This window comes from Seriola aureovittata, chromosome 12 (genome assembly GCF_021018895.1).
Source record: "Seriola aureovittata isolate HTS-2021-v1 ecotype China chromosome 12, ASM2101889v1, whole genome shotgun sequence".
In the NCBI taxonomy this organism is placed as follows: Eukaryota; Metazoa; Chordata; class Actinopteri; order Carangiformes; family Carangidae; genus Seriola; species Seriola aureovittata.
The window spans coordinates 19156261-19180358 of record NC_079375.1 but is presented as its reverse complement, the minus strand read 5'-3'; the positions used below and the strand labels follow the sequence as shown (position 1 = coordinate 19180358).

Sequence of the window (24098 nt, the reverse complement as noted above, 5' to 3'; positions counted from 1 at the left end):
AACTGCAGCTGTCTGACTGCTGGCCTCTAACATTTGGACGAAAAATAAAAATATACTCAGAAACCTGGCTGCAACACACCTCTTGCCCTGTTGGAATAACTTGTGCACATCTGTAACGTCAATTTTACTGGTGAACATCTAATACCCCTAAATCCTGCACACAAACACGTCTAACTTGACAGCAACGATGGTTTCTGACAGTGTAAGAACAACCTGAGAACACACGGGAATCTACATTTAAGATATAGTGAACTGGTGAATAAGTGAATTAATATCTGTTTCCTCGTCGTATCTAATAAAGTAATGGATGGGTAATGTGTTGCAGGACTCACCCTCGCTGCCGGACAGGACAGGACAGGTTTCAGGACAACTGCATGGCAACGGGACGCTGCTTCGGAAAGCTGCCCCGTGATTGGTCCGAATGCGGAACGTGCGAAAACCCATCGAAACCGCGCGCGAGATCCAAAGGACTGGCGCGAGAAAGTCAGGAGCTTGGAACCAATCCTAACCAAACTACTGTTACACACCTGACTTACTCCCGTTGGGCATTGATGAAAACTGGGTCAGATTCCTGGCTACAACTGTTTCCACTAAATACCACTTGTTTACCCTTTATTTTATCGCTGTCTCTATTTAGGTTTCTATTTGAATATAAAAGTAAAGTTAATATAACATGTATTGGCAATCCTGTTATGAATATGTTGAATGAAAATATTATTATTAATATAAAAAAATATTAATTCAAGAGTTTACTTAAAAAAAAAAGTACATGTTGAGCAGAATAGCCCCTTTAAAAGTGTTATTATACATATATAATATTATTGGAATATTATTACTTATGCATTAACACATAAGCAGTATTTTAGTATGACAACTGGTCAAGGTGGAGCTCATTTTTGCTACTTTATGTACTGTTGGGATTAATCTAACAAATCATCATGTTTTATAATTTAAGTATAACTGATGGTAATATGAGACTTTATGACACTGCAGATTTATACAATAGTTTGAAATCTGTTTCCCAACACTTTTGAACATATCTGTGGCAATGCATTTTACTCATTTGTTTTTCAAGGAAAGTTTTGTTGTAGTTCATCCAGTCAATGTGACATAACTGTCACTTCAACAACCCTGCTCAATGTTTGATTTTATTTTCATTTCCTGGTCACTGTGAGTGTCAATTTCATGATATTCTTTATATGCATGGGAAGTTACATCTACAAGATAAATAATAAATAAGGGCTGCATCAATTAATCTGAAATAATCAATTACCAAACTAGTTTCCAGTAGTTTCAGAGAAGCCAATTCATATCACTGTGATACATAGAAATGATATGATATGGAAGTTAAAATTGAATGTTATGCTGCCCCCTGGTGGCTGCAATCAGAACTCACTGAGAGACTGCAGCAGCACACAAACACTCTCCTCTGTTATGATTAATACATTGCACAGTGCATTAACCATGACAGAAGCTCTCTCTTCATGCACAGTGTTTACAGTTTGGGCTCTTTGGCTGTAACACAATCTGTGTGAGGTTGTTAGGCTGGTTTACTCTGTAATCCTTTAAATCACTTCTGTAACTTACTCTTACAGATGTGCTTTCTTAAACTGATTTTAATTACCTGTTACCTGTTAACCCTAGTAGTTATTTTAATAACATTTTCAATCTGTGCTTATGTACATATATATTCCGTTTCCAACCTGATTTCATTTACATATTTACACCCTGATGGCAGGTGATGAGACTGAATAAAAGATTGTAGCTGCTGGACTTTCCAGTAAGAGGCAGCACTAGCACACGTCACACACATGCACTGCATGACTCTTCTCTGCTAATGTCTGTCTGTTTATTGCACTTTTAAATTCCTCTGTTGATTTTTTGTCTCATCATGTTCTACATTTCTTTTTACACCCTTTGAACAACCATCAGCATAAGGTCTTCATTGAATACTTGGCCACTGCGCTCACTTGTCACAACTTTCCTAAGAGTTTCTGTGTCCATACGATTTCAGACACCATATCATCTCTAAACCTTGATGTTAGTTAAACGCATGGATTGTAAAGGAATCGTCCAGACATTCACGCATAGATGATCAGTATAGACGGCGAAGACTTTACGTGAGGCTCTTGGGTCACACTGTTGCTCTTACCGGAGGAGACGCTCAGGACACAGCTGCGTCCCTGCGGTGATAGGGCTGGAGACAAGGCTGATGACAGAGACCTTGGATGGTCAGTAACAAACGAATGTCTTTTTTTGAAACCAGCATATAGTCGGGTGTATATCATGCTTGATTGTTATGTTTAACAAACCAACAGAATGCCCACACATCCCTCTGTGTCCTGAGATATGAGCAAACATGGGCATGGGTTGTTTCTGGGAATGTTGAGAACTGAATAAAGACTAACCACAGGGGACCTTTCACGTCGACTCGAGGTGGCATCATGCACTGCAACATGTACTGATGATACCTCTGTTATGCTTGGCCAAGTTTCAATAAACATCTTCAACGTGAGGCATCCTGGGCTCCGTCAGACTTTCTTCATTGAGGCCTTAACCATCCATAATAAGTAAGAATCTCCCCAACGTGAATGTGATGCACTATGCCACCCATGGTTGAACGTCTCGTTTGTCAGTTGGCCCGTGTCCTGGAGTCTCTGCTCGCGTGTTGCGCATACATTGTGAGTAAATGCAAGTAGCAGTAGCTAACTATTTAGTTGTTTAATACACTTTATTTTCTTAACTTCATAATTTCTGAATTAGATTGTGTCAAGAATACACAGATGAATGCTAATGTTAGGTAGTTTCTAACTTTTTCCTGAAGTTACAGTTTAGCTAACTGATGTTAGCTAGCGCCCTTTGATTTTCAGTGTTGGCTTGGTATTTCATTACCAATATAAAAATGCCATATATTATCTATTTTAAGCAAAAACAGACAATGGAGGATTAGTTGATGTGGAGATACACTTTGACATTACATTTCATGCATTACAATACTATGATGTTTTGTTGACATTTTATGCCTTACTATACTGTGACTTTTTTGTGCTTTATTATAGTATGATGTGTTTTGACGTTTTTAAACTTATTATACTGTGACATTTCATGCCCTACTATACTATGACATCTTTATGACATTTCATGCCGTATTTTAGTATGACCTTTTTTTTCGACATTTTTATGCCTTACTATACTATGACGTCTTTAAGACTTTTTTATGCCTTATTATACTATGACATTTTTATGCCTTATTATACTATTACATTTCATGCATTACAATACTAGGATGTTTTAATGACATTTCATGCCTTACTATACTTTTTTTTTTTGACATTTTAGGCCTTACTATACTGTGACTTTTTTGTGCCTTATTATAGTATGATGTTTTTTGACATTTTTATGCCTTATTATAGTATGACTTTTTTGACATTTTTATGCCTTATTATAGTATGATGTGTTTTGACATTTTCATACCTTGTTATACTGTGACATTTCATGCCTTACTATGACGTTTTTTATGACTTTTTTATGCCTTACTATACTATGACTTTTTTATGCCTTACTATACCATGACATTTTTATGCCTTATTATACTATTACATTTCATGCATTACAATACTATGATGTTTTTATGACATTTCATGCGTTAATATACTAATATGTTTTTTTGACATTTTTTGCCTTACTATACTATGACTTTTTTATGCCTTATTATAGTATGATGTGTTTTGACATTTTTATGCCTTATTATACTGTGACATTTGATGCCTTATTATACTATGACGTCTTTACGACATTTGACACCTTATTATAGTATGACGTTTTTTAAACTTTTTTATGCCTTACTATACTATGACGTTTTTATGACTTTTTTATGCCTTACTATACCATGACATTTCATGCCTTATTTTAGTATGACCTTTTTTTCTTGACATTTTTATGCCTTATTATACTATTACATTTCATGCATTACAATACTATGATGTTTTTATGACATTTCATTCATTATGAAGCTATTATGTTTTTTGACATTTTTTGCCTTACTATACTATGACTTTTTTATGCCTTATTATAGTATGATGTGTTTTGACATTTTTATGCCTTATTATACCATGACGTTTTTATGCCTTATTATACCATGACGTTTTTATGCCTTATTATACTATTACATTTGATGCCTTACTATACTATGATGTTTTTATGACATTTCATTCATTATGAAGCTATTATGTTTTTTGACATTTTTTGCCTTACTATACTATGACTTTTTTATGCCTTATTATAGTATGATGTGTTTATGACTTTTTTATGCCTTACTATACAATGACATTTTTATGCCTTATTATACTATTACATTTCATGCATTACAATACTATGATGTTTTTATGACATTTCATGCGTTAATATACTAATATGTTTTTTTGACATTTTTTGCCTTACTATACTATGACTTTTTTATGCCTTACTATACTATGACGTTTTTATGAATTTTTTATGCCTTACTATACCATGACATTTTTATGCCTTATTATACTATTGCATTTCATGCATTACAATACTATGATGTTTTTATGACATTTCATGCGTTAATATACTAATATGTTTTTTTGACATTTTTTGCCTTACTATACTATGACTTTTTTATGCCTTATTATAGTATGATGTGTTTTGACATTTTTATGCCTTATTATACCATGACGTTTTTATGCCTTATTATACTATTACATTTGATGCCTTACTATACTATGATGTTTTTTGACATTTCATTCATTATGAAGCTATTATGTTTTTTGACATTTTTTGCCTTACTATACTATGACGTTTTTATGACTTTTTTATGCCTTATTATACCATGACGTTTTTATGCCTTATTATACTATTACATTTGATGCCTTACTATACTATGATGTTTTTATGACATTTCATTCATTATGAAGCTATTATGTTTTTTGACATTTTTTGCCTTACTATACTATGACGTTTCTATGCCTTATTATAGTATGATGTGTTTTGACATTTTTATGCCTTATTATACCATGACGTTTTTATGCCTTATTATACTATTACATGTCATGCATTACAATACTATGATGTTTTTATGACATTTCATGCGTTAATATACTAATATGTTTTTTTGACATTTTATGCCTTACTATACTATGACGTTTTTATGACTTTTTTATGCCTTACTATACCATGACATTTTTATGCCTTATTATACTATTGCATTTCATGCATTACAATACTATGATGTTTTTATGACATTTCATGCGTTACTATACTATGATGTTTTTATGACATTTTTTGCCTTACTATACTATGACTTTTTTATGCCTTATTATAGTATGATGTGTTTTGACATTTTTATGCCTTATTATACCATGACGTTTTTATGCCTTATTATACTATTACATTTCATGCATTACAATACTATGACGTTTTTATACTGTGACATTTGATGCCTTACTATACTATGACGTCTTTATGACATTTGACACCTTATTATAGTATGACGTTTTTTAAACTTTTTTATGCCTTACTATACTATGACGTTTTTATGACTTTTTTATGCCTTACTATACCATGACATTTTTATGCCTTATTATACTATTACATTTCATGCATTACAATACTATGATGTTTTTATGACATTTCATGCGTTAATATACTAATATGTTTTTTTGACATTTTTTGCCTTACTATACTATGACTTTTTTATGCCTTACTATACTATGACGTTTTTATGACTTTTTTATGCCTTATTATACCATGACGTTTTTATGCCTTATTATACTATTACATTTGATGCCTTACTATACTATGATGTTTTTATGACATTTCATTCATTATGAAGCTATTATGTTTTTTGTCATTTTTTGCCTTACTATACTATGACGTTTTTATGCCTTATTATAGTATGATGTGTTTTGACATTTTTATGCCTTATTATACCATGACGTTTTTATGCCTTATTATACTATTACATTTCATGCATTACAATACTATGATGTTTTTATGACATTTCATGCGTTAATATACTAATATGTTTTTTTGACATTTTATGCCTTACTATACTATGACGTTTTTATGACTTTTTTATGCCTTATTATACCATGACGTTTTTATGCCTTATTATACTATTACATTTCATGCATTACAATACTATGATGTTTTTATGACATTTCATGCGTTAATATACTAATATGTTTTTTTGACATTTTTATGCCTTACTATACTATGACGTTTTTATGACTTTTTTATGCCTTACTATACCATGACATTTTTATGCCTTATTATACTATTACATTTCATGCATTACAATACTATGATGTTTTTATGACATTTCATGCGTTAATATACTAATATGTTTTTTTGACATTTTATGCCTTACTATACTATGAAGTTTTTATGACTTTTTTATGCCTTACTATACCATGACATTTTTATGCCTTATTATACTATTACATTTCATGCATTACAATACTATGATGTTTTTATGACATTTCATGCGTTACTATACTATGATGTTTTTATGACATTTTTTGCCTTACTATACTATGACTTTTTTATGCCTTATTATAGTATGATGTGTTTTGACATTTTTATGCCTTATTATACCATGCCGTTTTTATGCCTTATTATACTATTACATTTCATGCATTACAATACTATGATGTTTTTATGACATTTCATGCGTTAATATACTAATATGTTTTTTTGACATTTTATGCCTTACTATACTATGACGTTTTTATGACTTTTTTATGCCTTACTATACCATGACATTTTTATGCCTTATTATACTATTACATTTCATGCATTACAATACTATGATGTTTTTATGACATTTCATGCGTTAATATACTAATATGTTTTTTTGACATTTTATGCCTTACTATACTATGACGTTTTTATGACTTTTTTATGCCTTACTATACCATGACATTTTTATGCCTTATTATACTATTGCATTTCATGCATTACAATACTATGATGTTTTTATGACATTTCATGCGTTACTATACTATGATGTTTTTATGACATTTTTTGCCTTACTATACTATGACTTTTTTATGCCTTATTATAGTATGATGTGTTTTGACATTTTTATGCCTTATTATACCATGACGTTTTTATGCCTTATTATACTATTACATTTCATGCATTACAATACTATGATGTTTTTATGACATTTCATGCGTTAATATACTAATATATTTTTTTGACATTTTTTGCCTTACTATACTATGACTTTTTTATGCCTTACTATACTATGACGTTTTTATGACTTTTTTATGCCTTACTATACCATGACATTTTTATGCCTTATTATACTATTACATTTCATGCATTACAATACTATGATGTTTTTATGACATTTCATGCGTTAATATACTAATATGTTTTTTTGACATTTTATGCCTTACTATACTATGAAGTTTTTATGACTTTTTTATGCCTTACTATACCATGACATTTTTATGCCTTATTATACTATTACATTTCACACATTACAATACTATGATGTTTTTATGACATTTCATGCGTTAATATACTAATATGTTTTTTTGACATTTTTTGCCTTACTATACTATGACTTTTTTATGCCTTACTATACTATGACGTTTTCATGACTTTTTTATGCCTTACTATACCATGACATTTTTATGCCTTATTATACTATTACATTTCATTCATTACAATACTATGATGTTTTTATGACATTTCATGCGTTAATATACTAATATGTTTTTTTGACATTTTATGCCTTACTATACTATGACGTTTTTATGACTTTTTTATGCCTTACTATACCATGACATTTTTATGCCTTATTATACTATTACATTTCATGCATTACAATACTTTGATGTTTTTATGACATTTCATGCGTTAATATACTAATATGTTTTTTTGACATTTTTTGCCTTACTATACTATGACTTTTTTATGCCTTACTATACTATGACGTTTTGATGACTTTTTTATGCCTTACTATACCATGACATTTTTATGCCCTATTATACTATTACATTTCATGCATTACAATACTATGATGTTTTTATGACATTTCATGCGTTAATATACTAATATGTTTTTTTGACATTTTTTGCCTTACTATACTATGACTTTTTTATGCCTTACTATACTATGACGTTTTTATGACTTTTTTATGCCTTACTATACTATGACGTTTTTATGACTTTTTTATGCCTTACTATACCATGACATTTTTATGCCTTATTATACTATTACATTTCATGCATTACAATACTATGATGTTTTTATGACATTTCATGCGTTAATATACTAATATATTTTTTTGACATTTTTTGCCTTACTATACTATGACTTTTTTATGCCTTACTATACTATGACGTTTTTATGACTTTTTTATGCCTTACTATACCATGACATTTTTATGCCTTATTATACTATTACATTTCATGCATTACAATACTATGATGTTTTTATGACATTTCATGCGTTAATATACTAATATGTTTTTTTGACATTTTTGCCTTACTATACTATGACTTTTTTATGCCTTACTATACTATGACGTTTTTATGACTTTTTTATGCCTTACTATACCATGACATTTTTATGCCCTATTATACTATTACATTTGATGCCTTACTATACTATGATGTTTTTATGACATTTTATGCCTTACTATACTATGATGTTTTTTTGACATTTTTTGCCTTACTATACTATGACTTTTTTATGCCTTATTATAGTATGATGTGTTTTGACATTTTTATGCCTTATTATACCATGACGTTTTTATGCCTTATTATACTATTACATTTGATGCCTTACTATACTATGATGTTTTTATGACATTTCATTCATTATGAAGCTATTATGTTTTTTGACATTTTTTGCCTTACTATACTATGACGTTTTTATGCCTTATTATAGTATGATGTGTTTTGACATTTTTATGCCTTATTATACCATGACGTTTTTATGCCTTATTATACCATGACGTTTTTATGCCTTATTATACTATTACATTTCATGCATTACAATACTATGATGTTTTTATGACATTTCATGCGTTAATATACTAATATGTCTTTTTGACATTTTATGCTTTACTATACTATGACGTTTTTATGACTTTTTTATGCCTTACTATACCATGACATTTTTATGCCTTATTATACTATTACATTTCATGCATTACAATACTATGATGTTTTTATGACATTTCATGCGTTAATATACTAATATGTTTTTTTGACATTTTTTGCCTTACTATACTATGACTTTTTTATGCCTTACTATACTATGACGTTTTTATGACTTTTTTATGCTTTACTATACCATGACATTTTTATGCCCTATTATACTATTACATTAATGCATTACAATACTATGATGTTTTTATGACATTTCATGCGTTAATATACTAATATATTTTTTTGACATTTTTTGCCTTACTATACTATGACTTTTTTATGCCTTACTATACTATGACGTTTTTATGCCTTATTATAGTATGATGTGTTTTGACATTTTTATGCCTTATTATACCATGACGTTTTTATGCCTTATTATACTATTACATTTCATGCATTACAATACTATGATGTTTTTATGACATTTCATGCGTTAATATACTAATATATTTTTTTGACATTTTTTGCCTTACTATACTATGACTTTTTTATGCCTTACTATACTATGACGTTTTTATGACTTTTTTATGCCTTACTATACCATGACATTTTTATGCCTTATTATACTATTACATTTCATGCATTACAATACTATGATGTTTTTATGACATTTCATGCGTTAATATACTAATATGTTTTTTTGACATTTTTTGCCTTACTATACTATGACTTTTTTATGCCTTACTATACTATGACGTTTTTATGACTTTTTTATGCCTTACCATACCATGACATTTTTATTCCCTATTATACTCTTACATTTCATGCATTACAATACTATGATGTTTTTATGACATTTCATGCGTTACTATACTATGATGTTTTTTTGACATTTTTTGCCTTACTATACTATGACTTTTTTATGCCTTATTATAGTATGATGTGTTTTGACATTTTTATGCCTTATTATACCATGACGTTTTTATGCCTTATTATACTATTACATTTGATGCCTTACTATACTATGATGTTTTTATGACATTTCATTCATTATGAAGCTATTATGTTTTTTGACATTTTTTGCCTTACTATACTATGACGTTTTTATGCCTTATTATAGTATGATGTGTTTTGACATTTTTATGCCTTATTATACCAAGACGTTTTTATGCCTTATTATACCATGACGTTTTTATGCCTTATTATACTATTACATTTCATGCATTACAATACTATGATGTTTTTATGACATTTCATGCGTTAATATACTAATATGTCTTTTTGACATTTTATGCCTTACTATACTATGACGTTTTTATGACTTTTTTATGCCTTACTATACCATGACATTTTTATGCCTTATTATACTATTACATTTCATGCATTACAATACTATGATGTTTTTATGACATTTCATGCGTTAATATACTAATATGTTTTTTTGACATTTTTTGCCTTACTATACTATGACTTTTTTATGCCTTACTATACTATGACGTTTTTATGACTTTTTTATGCTTTACTATACCATGACATTTTTATGCCCTATTATACTATTACATTAATGCATTACAATACTATGATGTTTTTATGACATTTCATGCGTTAATATACTAATATATTTTTTTGACATTTTTTGCCTTACTATACTATGACTTTTTTATGCCTTACTATACTATGACGTTTTTATGACTTTTTTATGCCTTACTATACCATGACATTTTTATGCCTTATTATACTCTTACATTTCATGCATTACAATACTATGATGTTTTTATGACATTTCATGCGTTACTATACTATGATGTTTTTTTGACATTTTTTGCCTTACTATACTATGACTTTTTTATGCCTTATTATAGTATGATGTGTTTTGACATTTTTATGCCTTATTATACCATGACGTTTTTATGCCTTATTATACTATTACATTTGATGCCTTACTATACTATGATGTTTTTATGACATTTCATTCATTATGAAGCTATTATGTTTTTTGACATTTTTTGCCTTACTATACTATGACGTTTTTATGCCTTATTATAGTATGATGTGTTTTGACATTTTTATGCCTTATTATACCATGACGTTTTTATGCCTTATTATACCATGACGTTTTTATGCCTTATTATACTATTACATTTCATGCATTACAATACTATGATGTTTTTATGACATTTCATGCGTTAATATACTAATATGTCTTTTTGACATTTTATGCCTTACTATACTATGACGTTTTTATGACTTTTTTATGCCTTACTATACCATGACATTTTTATGCCTTATTATACTATTACATTTCATGCATTACAATACTATGATGTTTTTATGACATTTCATGCGTTAATATACTAATATGTTTTTTTGACATTTTTTGCCTTACTATACTATGACTTTTTTATGCCTTACTATACTATGACGTTTTTATGACTTTTTTATGCTTTACTATACCATGACATTTTTATGCCCTATTATACTATTACATTAATGCATTACAATACTATGATGTTTTTATGACATTTCATGCGTTAATATACTAATATATTTTTTTGACATTTTTTGCCTTACTATACTATGACTTTTTTATGCCTTACTATACTATGACGTTTTTATGCCTTATTATAGTATGATGTGTTTTGACATTTTTATGCCTTATTATACCATGACGTTTTTATGCCTTATTATACTATTACATTTCATGCATTACAATACTATGATGTTTTTATGACATTTCATGCGTTAATATACTAATATATTTTTTTGACATTTTTTGCCTTACTATACTATGACTTTTTTATGCCTTACTATACTATGACGTTTTTATGACTTTTTTATGCCTTACTATACCATGACATTTTTATGCCTTATTATACTATTACATTTCATGCATTACAATACTATGATGTTTTTATGACATTTCATGCGTTAATATACTAATATGTTTTTTTGACATTTTTTGCCTTACTATACTATGACTTTTTTATGCCTTACTATACTATGACGTTTTTATGACTTTTTTATGCCTTACTATACCATGACATTTTTATGCCTTATTATACTATTACATTTCTTGCATTACAATACTAAGATGTTTTTATGACATTTCATGCGTTAATATACTATGATGTTTTTTTGACATTTTTTGCCTTACTATACTATGACTTTTTTATGCCTTATTATTACTATACTATGATGTTTTTTTGACATTTTTATGCCTTATTATACCATGACGTTTTTATGCCTTATTATACTATTACATTTCATGCGTTAATATACTAATATGTTTTTTTGACATTTTTATGCCTTATTATAGTATGACGTTTTTTAAACTTTTTTATGCCTTACTATACTATGACGTTTTTATGCCTTATTATAGTATGATGTGTTTATGACTTTTTTATGCCTTACTATACTATGACTTTTTTATGCCTTACTATACTATGACGTTTTTATGACTTTTTTATGCCTTACTATACCATGACATTTTTATGCCTTATTATACTATTACATTTCATGCATTACAATACTATGATGTTTTTATGACATTTCATGCGTTAATATACTAATATATTTTTTTGACATTTTTTGCCTTACTATACTATGACTTTTTTATGCCTTACTATACTATGACGTTTTTATGACTTTTTTATGCCTTACTATACCATGACATTTTTATGCCTTATTATACTATTACATTTCATGCATTACAATACTATGATGTTTTTATGACATTTCATGCGTTAATATACTAATATGTTTTTTTGACATTTTTTGCCTTACTATACTATGACTTTTTTATGCCTTACTATACTATGACGTTTTTATGACTTTTTTATGCCTTACTATACCATGACATTTTTATGCCCTATTATACTATTACATTAATGCATTACAATACTATGATGTTTTTATGACATTTCATGCGTTAATATACTAATATATTTTTTTGACATTTTTTGCCTTACTATACTATGACTTTTTTATGCCTTACTATACTATGACGTTTTTATGCCTTATTATAGTATGATGTGTTTTGACATTTTTATGCCTTACTATACTATGATGTTTTTATGACATTTCATGCGTTAATATACTAATATATTTTTTTGACATTTTTATGCCTTACTATACTATGACTTTTTTATGCCTTACTATACTATGATGTTTTTATGACATTTCATGCGTTAATATACTAATATGTTTTTTTGACATTTTTTGCCTTACTATACTATGACTTTTTTATGCCTTACTATACTATGACGTTTTTATGACTTTTTTATGCCTTACTATACCATGACATTTTTATGCCTTATTATACTATTACATTTCATGCATTACAATACTATGATGTTTTTATGACATTTCATGCGTTAATATACTAATATGTTTTTTTGACATTTTTTGCCTTACTATACTATGACTTTTTTATGCCTTACTATACTATGACGTTTTTATGACTTTTTTATGCCTTACCATACCATGACATTTTTATTCCCTATTATACTCTTACATTTCATGCATTACAATACTATGATGTTTTTATGACATTTCATGCGTTACTATACTATGATGTTTTTTTGACATTTTTTGCCTTACTATACTATGACTTTTTTATGCCTTATTATAGTATGATGTGTTTTGACATTTTTATGCCTTATTATACCATGACGTTTTTATGCCTTATTATACTATTACATTTGATGCCTTACTATACTATGATGTTTTTATGACATTTCATTCATTATGAAGCTATTATGTTTTTTGACATTTTTTGCCTTACTATACTATGACGTTTTTATGCCTTATTATAGTATGATGTGTTTTGACATTTTTATGCCTTATTATACCATGACTTTTTTATGCCTTACTATACCATGACATTTTTATGCCTTATTATACTATTACATTTCATGCATTACAATACTATGATGTTTTTATGACATTTCATGCGTTAATATACTAATATGTTTTTTTGACATTTTATGCCTTACTATACTATGACGTTTTTATGACTTTTTTATGCCTTACTATACCATGACATTTTTATGCCTTATTATACTATTACATTTCATGCATTACAATACTATGATGTTTTTATGACATTTCATGCGTTAATATACTAATATGTTTTTTTGACATTTTTTGCCTTACTATACTATGACTTTTTTATGCCTTACTATACTATGACGTTTTTATGACTTTTTTATGCTTACTATACCATGACATTTTTATGCCCTATTATACTATTACATTAATGCATTACAATACTATGATGTTTTTATGACATTTCATGCGTTAATATACTAATATATTTTTTTGACATTTTTTGCCTTACTATACTATGACTTTTTTATGCCTTACTATACTATGACGTTTTTATGCCTTATTATAGTATGATGTGTTTTGACATTTTTATGCCTTATTATACCATGACGTTTTTATGCCTTATTATACTATTACATTTCATGCATTACAATACTATGATGTTTTTATGACATTTCATGCGTTAATATACTAATATATTTTTTTGACATTTTTTGCCTTACTATACTATGACTTTTTTATGCCTTACTATACTATGACGTTTTTATGACTTTTTTATGCCTTACTATACCATGACATTTTTATGCCTTATTATACTATTACATTTCATGCATTACAATACTATGATGTTTTTATGACATTTCATGCGTTAATATACTAATATGTTTTTTTGACATTTTTTGCCTTACTATACTATGACTTTTTTATGCCTTACTATACTATGACGTTTTTATGACTTTTTTATGCCTTACCATACCATGACATTTTTATTCCCTATTATACTCTTACATTTCATGCATTACAATACTATGATGTTTTTATGACATTTCATGCGTTACTATACTATGATGTTTTTTTGACATTTTTTGCCTTACTATACTATGACTTTTTTATGCCTTATTATAGTATGATGTGTTTTGACATTTTTATGCCTTATTATACCATGACGTTTTTATGCCTTATTATACTATTACATTTGATGCCTTACTATACTATGATGTTTTTATGACATTTCATTCATTATGAAGATATTATGTTTTTTGACATTTTTTGCCTTACTATACTATGACGTTTTTATGCCTTATTATAGTATGATGTGTTTTGACATTTTTTGCCTTACTATACTATGACTTTTTTATGCCTTACTATACTATGACGTTTTTATGACTTTTTTATGCCTTACTATACCATGACATTTTTATGCCTTATTATACTATTACATTTCATGCATTACAATACTATGATGTTTTTATGACATTTCATGCGTTAATATACTAATATATTTTTTTGACATTTTTTGCCTTACTATACTATGACTTTTTTATGCCTTACTATACTATGACGTTTTTATGACTTTTTTATGCCTTACTATACCATGACATTTTTATGCCTTATTATACTATTACATTTCATGCATTACAATACTATGATGTTTTTATGACATTTCATGCGTTAATATACTAATATGTTTTTTTGACATTTTTTGCCTTACTATACTATGACTTTTTTATGCCTTACTATACTATGACGTTTTTTGACTTTTTTATGCTTTACTATACCATGACATTTTTATGCCCTATTATACTATTACATTAATGCATTACAATACTATGATGTTTTTATGACATTTCATGCGTTAATATACTAATATATTTTTTTGACATTTTTTGCCTTACTATACTATGACTTTTTTATGCCTTACTATACTATGACGTTTTTATGCCTTATTATAGTATGATGTGTTTTGACATTTTTATGCCTTATTATACCATGACGTTTTTATGCCTTATTATACTATTACATTTCATGCATTACAATACTATGATGTTTTTATGACATTTCATGCGTTAATATACTAATATATTTTTTTGACATTTTTTGCCTTACTATACTATGACTTTTTTATGCCTTACTATACTATGACGTTTTTATGACTTTTTTATGCCTTACTATACCATGACATTTTTATGCCTTATTATACTATTACATTTCATGCATTACAATACTATGATGTTTTTATGACATTTCATGCGTTAATATACTAATATGTTTTTTTGACATTTTTTGCCTTACTATACTATGACTTTTTTATGCCTTACTATACTATGACGTTTTTATGACTTTTTTATGCCTTACCATACCATGACATTTTTATTCCCTATTATACTCTTACATTTCATGCATTACAATACTATGATGTTTTTATGACATTTCATGCGTTACTATACTATGATGTTTTTTTGACATTTTTTGCCTTACTATACTATGACTTTTTTATGCCTTATTATAGTATGATGTGTTTATGACTTTTTTATGCCTTACTATACTATGATGTTTTTATGACATTTCATGCGTTACTATACTATGATATTTTTTTGACATTTCATGCGTTACTATACTATGATGTTTTTATGACATTTCATTCATTATGAAGCTATTATGTTTTTTGACATTTTTTGCCTTACTATACTATGACGTTTTTATGCCTTATTATAGTATGATGTGTTTTGACATTTTTTGCCTTACTATACTATGACTTTTTTATGCCTTACTATACTATGACGTTTTTATGACTTTTTTATGCCTTACTATACCATGACATTTTTATGCCTTATTATACTATTACATTTCATGCATTACAATACTATGATGTTTTTATGACATTTCATGCGTTAATATACTAATATATTTTTTTGACATTTTTTGCCTTACTATACTATGACTTTTTTATGCCTTACTATACTATGACGTTTTTATGACTTTTTTATGCCTTACTATACCATGACATTTTTATGCCTTATTATACTATTACATTTCATGCATTACAATACTATGATGTTTTTATGACATTTCATGCGTTAATATACTAATATGTTTTTTTGACATTTTTTGCCTTACTATACTATGACTTTTTTATGCCTTACTATACTATGACGTTTTTATGACTTTTTTATGCTTTACTATACCATGACATTTTTATGCCCTATTATACTATTACATTAATGCATTACAATACTATGATGTTTTTATGACATTTCATGCGTTAATATACTAATATATTTTTTTGACATTTTTTGCCTTACTATACTATGACTTTTTTATGCTTACTATACTATGACGTTTTTATGCCTTATTATAGTATGATGTGTTTTGACATTTTTATGCCTTATTATACCATGACGTTTTTATGCCTTATTATACTATTACATTTCATGCATTACAATACTATGATGTTTTTATGACATTTCATGCGTTAATATACTAATATATTTTTTTGACATTTTTTGCCTTACTATACTATGACTTTTTTATGCCTTACTATACTATGACGTTTTTATGACTTTTTTATGCCTTACTATACCATGACATTTTTATGCCTTATTATACTATTACATTTCATGCATTACAATACTATGATGTTTTTATGACATTTCATGCGTTAATATACTAATATGTTTTTTTGACATTTTTTGCCTTACTATACTATGACTTTTTTATGCCTTACTATACTATGACGTTTTTATGACTTTTTTATGCCTTACCATACCATGACATTTTTATTCCCTATTATACTCTTACATTTCATGCATTACAATACTATGATGTTTTTATGACATTTCATGCGTTACTATACTATGATGTTTTTTTGACATTTTTTGCCTTACTATACTATGACTTTTTTATGCCTTATTATAGTATGATGTGTTTTGACATTTTTATGCCTTATTATACCATGACGTTTTTATGCCTTATTATACTATTACATTTGATGCCTTACTATACTATGATGTTTTTATGACATTTCATTCATTATGAAGCTATTATGTTTTTTGACATTTTTTGCCTTACTATACTATGACGTTTTTATGCCTTATTATAGTATGATGTGTTTTGACATTTTTATGCCTTATTATACCATGACGTTTTTATGCCTTATTATACCATGACGTTTTTATGCCTTATTATACTATTACATTTCATGCATTACAATACTATGATGTTTTTATGACATTTCATGCGTTAATATACTAATATGTCTTTTTGACATTTTATGCCTTACTATACTATGACGTTTTTATGACTTTTTTATGCCTTACTATACCATGACATTTTTATGCCTTATTATACTATTACATTTCATGCATTACAATACTATGATGTTTTTATGACATTTCATGCGTTAATATACTAATATGTTTTTTTGACATTTTTTGCCTTACTATACTATGACTTTTTTATGCCTTACTATACTATGACGTTTTTATGACTTTTTTATGCTTTACTATACCATGACATTTTTATGCCCTATTATACTATTACATTAATGCATTACAATACTATGATGTTTTTATGACATTTCATGCGTTAATATACTAATATATTTTTTTGACATTTTTTGCCTTACTATACTATGACTTTTTTATGCCTTACTATACTATGACGTTTTTATGCCTTATTATAGTATGATGTGTTTTGACATTTTTATGCCTTACTATACTATGACGTTTTTATGACTTTTTTATGCCTTACTATACCATGACATTTTTATGCCTTATTATACTCTTACATTTCATGCATTACAATACTATGATGTTTTTATGACATTTCATGCGTTAATATACTAATATGTTTTTTTGACATTTTTTGCCTTACTATACTATGACTTTTTTATGCCTTATTATAGTATGATGTGTTTTGACATTTTTATGCCTTATTATACCATGACGTTTTTATGCCTTATTATACTATTACATTTGATGCCTTACTATACTATGATGTTTTTATGACATTTCATTCATTATGAAGCTATTATGTTTTTTGACATTTTTTGCCTTACTATACTATGACGTTTTTATGCCTTATTATAGTATGATGTGTTTTGACATTTTTATGCCTTATTATACCATGACGTTTTTATGCCTTATTATACCATGACGTTTTTATGCCTTATTATACTATTACATTTCATGCATTACAATACTATGATGTTTTTATGACATTTCATGGGTTAATATACTAATATGTCTTTTTGACATTTTATGCCTTACTATACTATGACGTTTTTATGACTTTTTTATGCCTTACTATACCATGACATTTTTATGCCTTATTATACTATTACATTTCATGCATTACAATACTATGATGTTTTTATGACATTTCATGCGTTAATATACTAATATGTTTTTTTGACATTTTTTGCCTTACTATACTATGACTTTTTTATGCCTTACTATACTATGACGTTTTTATGACTTTTTTATGCTTTACTATACCATGACATTTTTATGCCCTATTATACTATTACATTAATGCATTACAATACTATGATGTTTTTATGACATTTCATGCGTTAATATACTAATATATTTTTTTGACATTTTTTGCCTTACTATACTATGACTTTTTTATGCCTTACTATACCATGACATTTTTATGCCTTATTATAGTATGATGTGTTTTGACATTTTTATGCCTTATTATACCATGACGTTTTTATGCCTTATTATACTATTACATTTGATGCCTTACAATACTATGATGTTTTTATGACATTTCATGCGTTAATATACTAATATGTCTTTTTGACTTTTTTATGCCTTACTATACTATGACGTTTTTATGACTTTTTTATGCCTTACTATACCATGACATTTTTATGCCTTATTATACTATTACATTTCATGCATTACAATACTATGATGTTTTTATGACATTTCATGCGTTAATATACTAATATGTTTTTTTGACATTTTTTGCCTTACTATACTATGACTTTTTTATGCCTAACTATACTATGACGTTTTTATGACTTTTTTATGCCTTACTATACCATGACATTTTTATGCCCTATTATACTATTACATTTCATGCATTACAATACTATGATGTTTTTATGACATTTCATGCGTTAATATACTAATATGTTTTTTTGACATTTTTTGCCTTACTATACTATGACTTTTTTATGCCTTACTATACTATGACGTTTTTATGCCTTATTATAGTATGATGTGTTTTGACATTTTTATGCCTTATTATACCATGACGTTTTTATGCCTTATTATACTATTACATTTCATGCATTACAATACTATGATGTTTTTATGACATTTCATGCGTTAATATACTAATATATTTTTTTGACATTTTTTGCCTTACTATACTATGACTTTTTTATGCCTTACTATACTATGACGTTTTTATGACTTTTTTATGCCTTACTATACCATGACATTTTTATGCCTTATTATACTATTACATTTCATGCATTACAATACTATGATGTTTTTATGACATTTCATGCGTTAATATACTAATATGTTTTTTTGACATTTTTTGCCTTACTATACTATGACTTTTTTATGCCTTACTATACTATGACGTTTTTATGACTTTTTTATGCCTTACTATACCATGACATTTTTATGCCTTATTATACTATTACATTTCATGCATTACAATACTATGATGTTTTTATGACATTTCATGCGTTAATATACTAATATGTTTTTTTGACATTTTTTGCCTTACTATACTATGACTTTTTTATGCCTTACTATACTATGACGTTATTATGACTTTTTTATGCCTTACTATACCATGACATTTTTATGCCTTATTATACTATTACATTTCATGCCTTACTATAGTAATATGTTTTTTTGACTTTTTTATGCCTACTATACTATGACTTTTTTATGACTTACTATACTATGACATCTTTACGAAATTTGACGCCTTTTTATAGTTTGACCTTTTTTGACTTTTTTATGACTTTTTTATGACTTTTTTATGCCTTACTATACTATGACGTTTTTATGACTTTTTTGAGCTTTATTATACTATGACATTCTTATGCCTTATTATACTATTACATTTCAAGCATTACAATACTATGATGTTTCTATGACATTTCATGCCTTACTATACTTTTTTTTTTGACATTTTATGCCTTACTATACTGTGACTTTTTTGTGTCTTATTATAGTATGATGTGTTTTGACATTTTCATGCCTTGTTATACTGTGACATTTCATGCCTTACTATACTATGACATCTTTACGAAATTTGACGCCTTTTTATAGTTTGACCTTTTTTGACTTTTTTATGCCTTACTATATTATGACTTATTTATGACATTCTATGCCTTACAATACCATGACGTTGTTATGCCTTATTATACTATTACATTTCATGCATTACAATACTATGATGTTTTTATGACATTACATTAATATTATGTTTTTTTGACATTTTATGCCTTACTATACTATGACTTTTCATGCCTTACTATACTATGACGTCTTTAGGACTTTTTTATAACTTATCATACCATGACATTTCATGCCTTACTATAGTATGATTTTTTTATGACATATGATGACTTATCACAAAATGAAATTTTTTCACGTTTCTATACCTTCTTAAACTATGATATTTTTATGACATTTTATGCATCACTTTACTATGACTTTTTTCACGCGCCATTCTAACTTAATATTTTCACTTTTTCATTGCAAGGGGACTACATTGATCATCAACTTAATCATTCACCAATAGATCACGTTTCTCAGAATACAACATCTTCAGTTGAAAAATTCTGGCTGTATTTATTCACTAAAACCAAATTGAAGCAGTTTCTTAACAAACTTATATCAGAAAATGTTCTTAAACATACATTATTTTCAGGAGGAGAGTCCTGGGTTTGTTTGAAGGAATTGAAGATATGGGTAGAATCCACTGGGACCTGGCTGGGTGTCTTCTGCTGAGCTGGATTGTTTGTTACTTCTGCATCTGGAAAGGAGTCAAGTCTTCTGGCAAAGTGAGATTCTCAACAATAATGTTTGACAACTCTGAGGGAGTGAAACAACTCATTCTCAACAATAGCTTAAAGACCTTTTTTAGTGTTTTTATTTTGTCTACCCCTATATCTATGTCGCTCCTCCTATTTCAGGTGGTCTACTCATGGCCACATTTCCTTATGTGATGATGATTGCCTTGTTGATCTGTGGTCTGACATTGCTAGGAGCCATAGATGGTATTCGATTTTACCTTTCTCCTGATTCAACACATCTGGCTAACCCTCAGGTGAGACGAAAATGTGGGTGATGAGCGAGACAGTCCACATTATTAGTTCACATACCATTATATAGCTTGGCAACACTGTGTCAACCTTTGAAATCTTGTTGCAGGTCATATAATCTTTTTCCATCACAGAGATGCATTTGCCCTGTGCATGATGAACAGTGTGACCAGCTTTGTTGCTGGCTTTGCAATATTCTCTGTCCTTGGCTTCATGTCCTATGAGTTGGGTGTCGACATCTCAATGGTGGCTGAATCAGGTAAGTTTTTTGTAATACCACACTATGACCTGTGCTGTGTTGTATTGTAATGATTTGTCCATTAGAAGCAAAGCTAAGCTGTCTAATTTGAAAGTCTTGTAAGACAGACAGTTTTAATAATATTACTATGTATTTTTGCAGGTCCTGGCCTGGCATTCATTGCCTGCCCTCGAGCAGTAGCCATGATGCCTTTACCCCAACTCTGGGCTGCTTTCTTCTTCATTATGATTATCTTCTTTGGACTTGATAGTCAGGTTTCCTGATGTAAATACAGTTGAAAAGATAAACAACTTTCCTTTCTCTGTAATAATTTTAATTTTTCTCCATCTTAATTCTCACGGACGGCAGGGAGGACTCTCTGTATTTCAGCTTTTTGATTACTATGCCTGTAGTGGGATCCCTTTATTACTTTTTGCCATTTTGGAGTCCGTTTGTATAAGATGGGTGTATGGTGAGTTACGTTGTTATTCAAATACAGTTACTATCTGATCCTGTGACTCAGCACTAAATACACCTTTGACAAATTTGTGCTGGAAATGTTTCCTATCTGCATTTCATTATCCTTATATTCCAATATAAATTATCTAATAAATGTCTGTCTCCCAGGTGCCAGTCATTATTATAATAATATTATGGATATGATTGGCTACCGCCCTTCACCTTATATGAAATATTGTTGTTAAGTTCATCACTCCATGTGTGTGTACAGTAAGTAAATAAAGTGAATTATTCTAAATCTATGTGAATGACAATGGAAAAATTTCTAACCAAATTTATAGAAAATGTTTGACTTTTTTTTCCTTTATTGCTCCCATCGCCAAATTTCCATGGTTCAGTTATAGTTAAGAGTTATGTTTCTTTCTTCACAGAGCATATTGCTTTTCTCTCTGGTCAAATTTACCCCTCTGAGATACAACAACACCTACCAGTACCCATGGTGGGGCCATGGCCTCGGGCTATTTCTTGCTTTCTCTTCAGTCCTCATGGCACCACTGTGGTTTCTCTACAGTTTGGCTGTTACTCCAGGAACACTAAGACATGTGCTCTAAACATCATTTATGCCACATGTGTTTCTTCAGTTTGCTGTGTTGTTACGGTCGATTAATAGTGGCCCTTTCCTTTTCTGCCCACAGCAACTGAGAGTGGTGACCACTCCAGCAGATGACCTGTTCAGAGCACCACTGAAGAAGACCAACAAATCTGAAACATGCTTTTCCTGCAAATGAGGAATATGCTTTGAAGACGCCAGAAAAATTTGTTATCTCTAATGGGGTTTAAAGCCTTTCAAAATCCTTTGTAAAGATGGTCAGAAATGTATTTAACACCATATTTTATTTCGTCCAGTGAAACGTCTGGTCCCTGAAAGCTGTGAACAAAACAACAACTTCAACACAGTCTGCTCAATTTATTGTTGAATTTATACTTTGAATACCCTGAAATGATCAGCAGCCTATTTGAAAATATGTAACACTTTAATTGAACATTGCATTAGTTTATTTAACATTATTGTTTGTGATCAAATGTATACATGCATTTACAGAGTGTATGTATGTAAATGTACAGCATATTTCAAAAA

At 28.5% G+C, this 24098-nt stretch overlaps 1 pseudogene; it reads left to right on the top strand.

Moving 5' to 3' along the window:
• The first annotated feature begins 314 nt into the window (after nucleotides 1-314).
• Nucleotides 315-23960, top strand: LOC130178710 (sodium- and chloride-dependent GABA transporter 2-like; annotated as a pseudogene).
• Nucleotides 23961-24098: the final 138 nt, after the last annotated feature.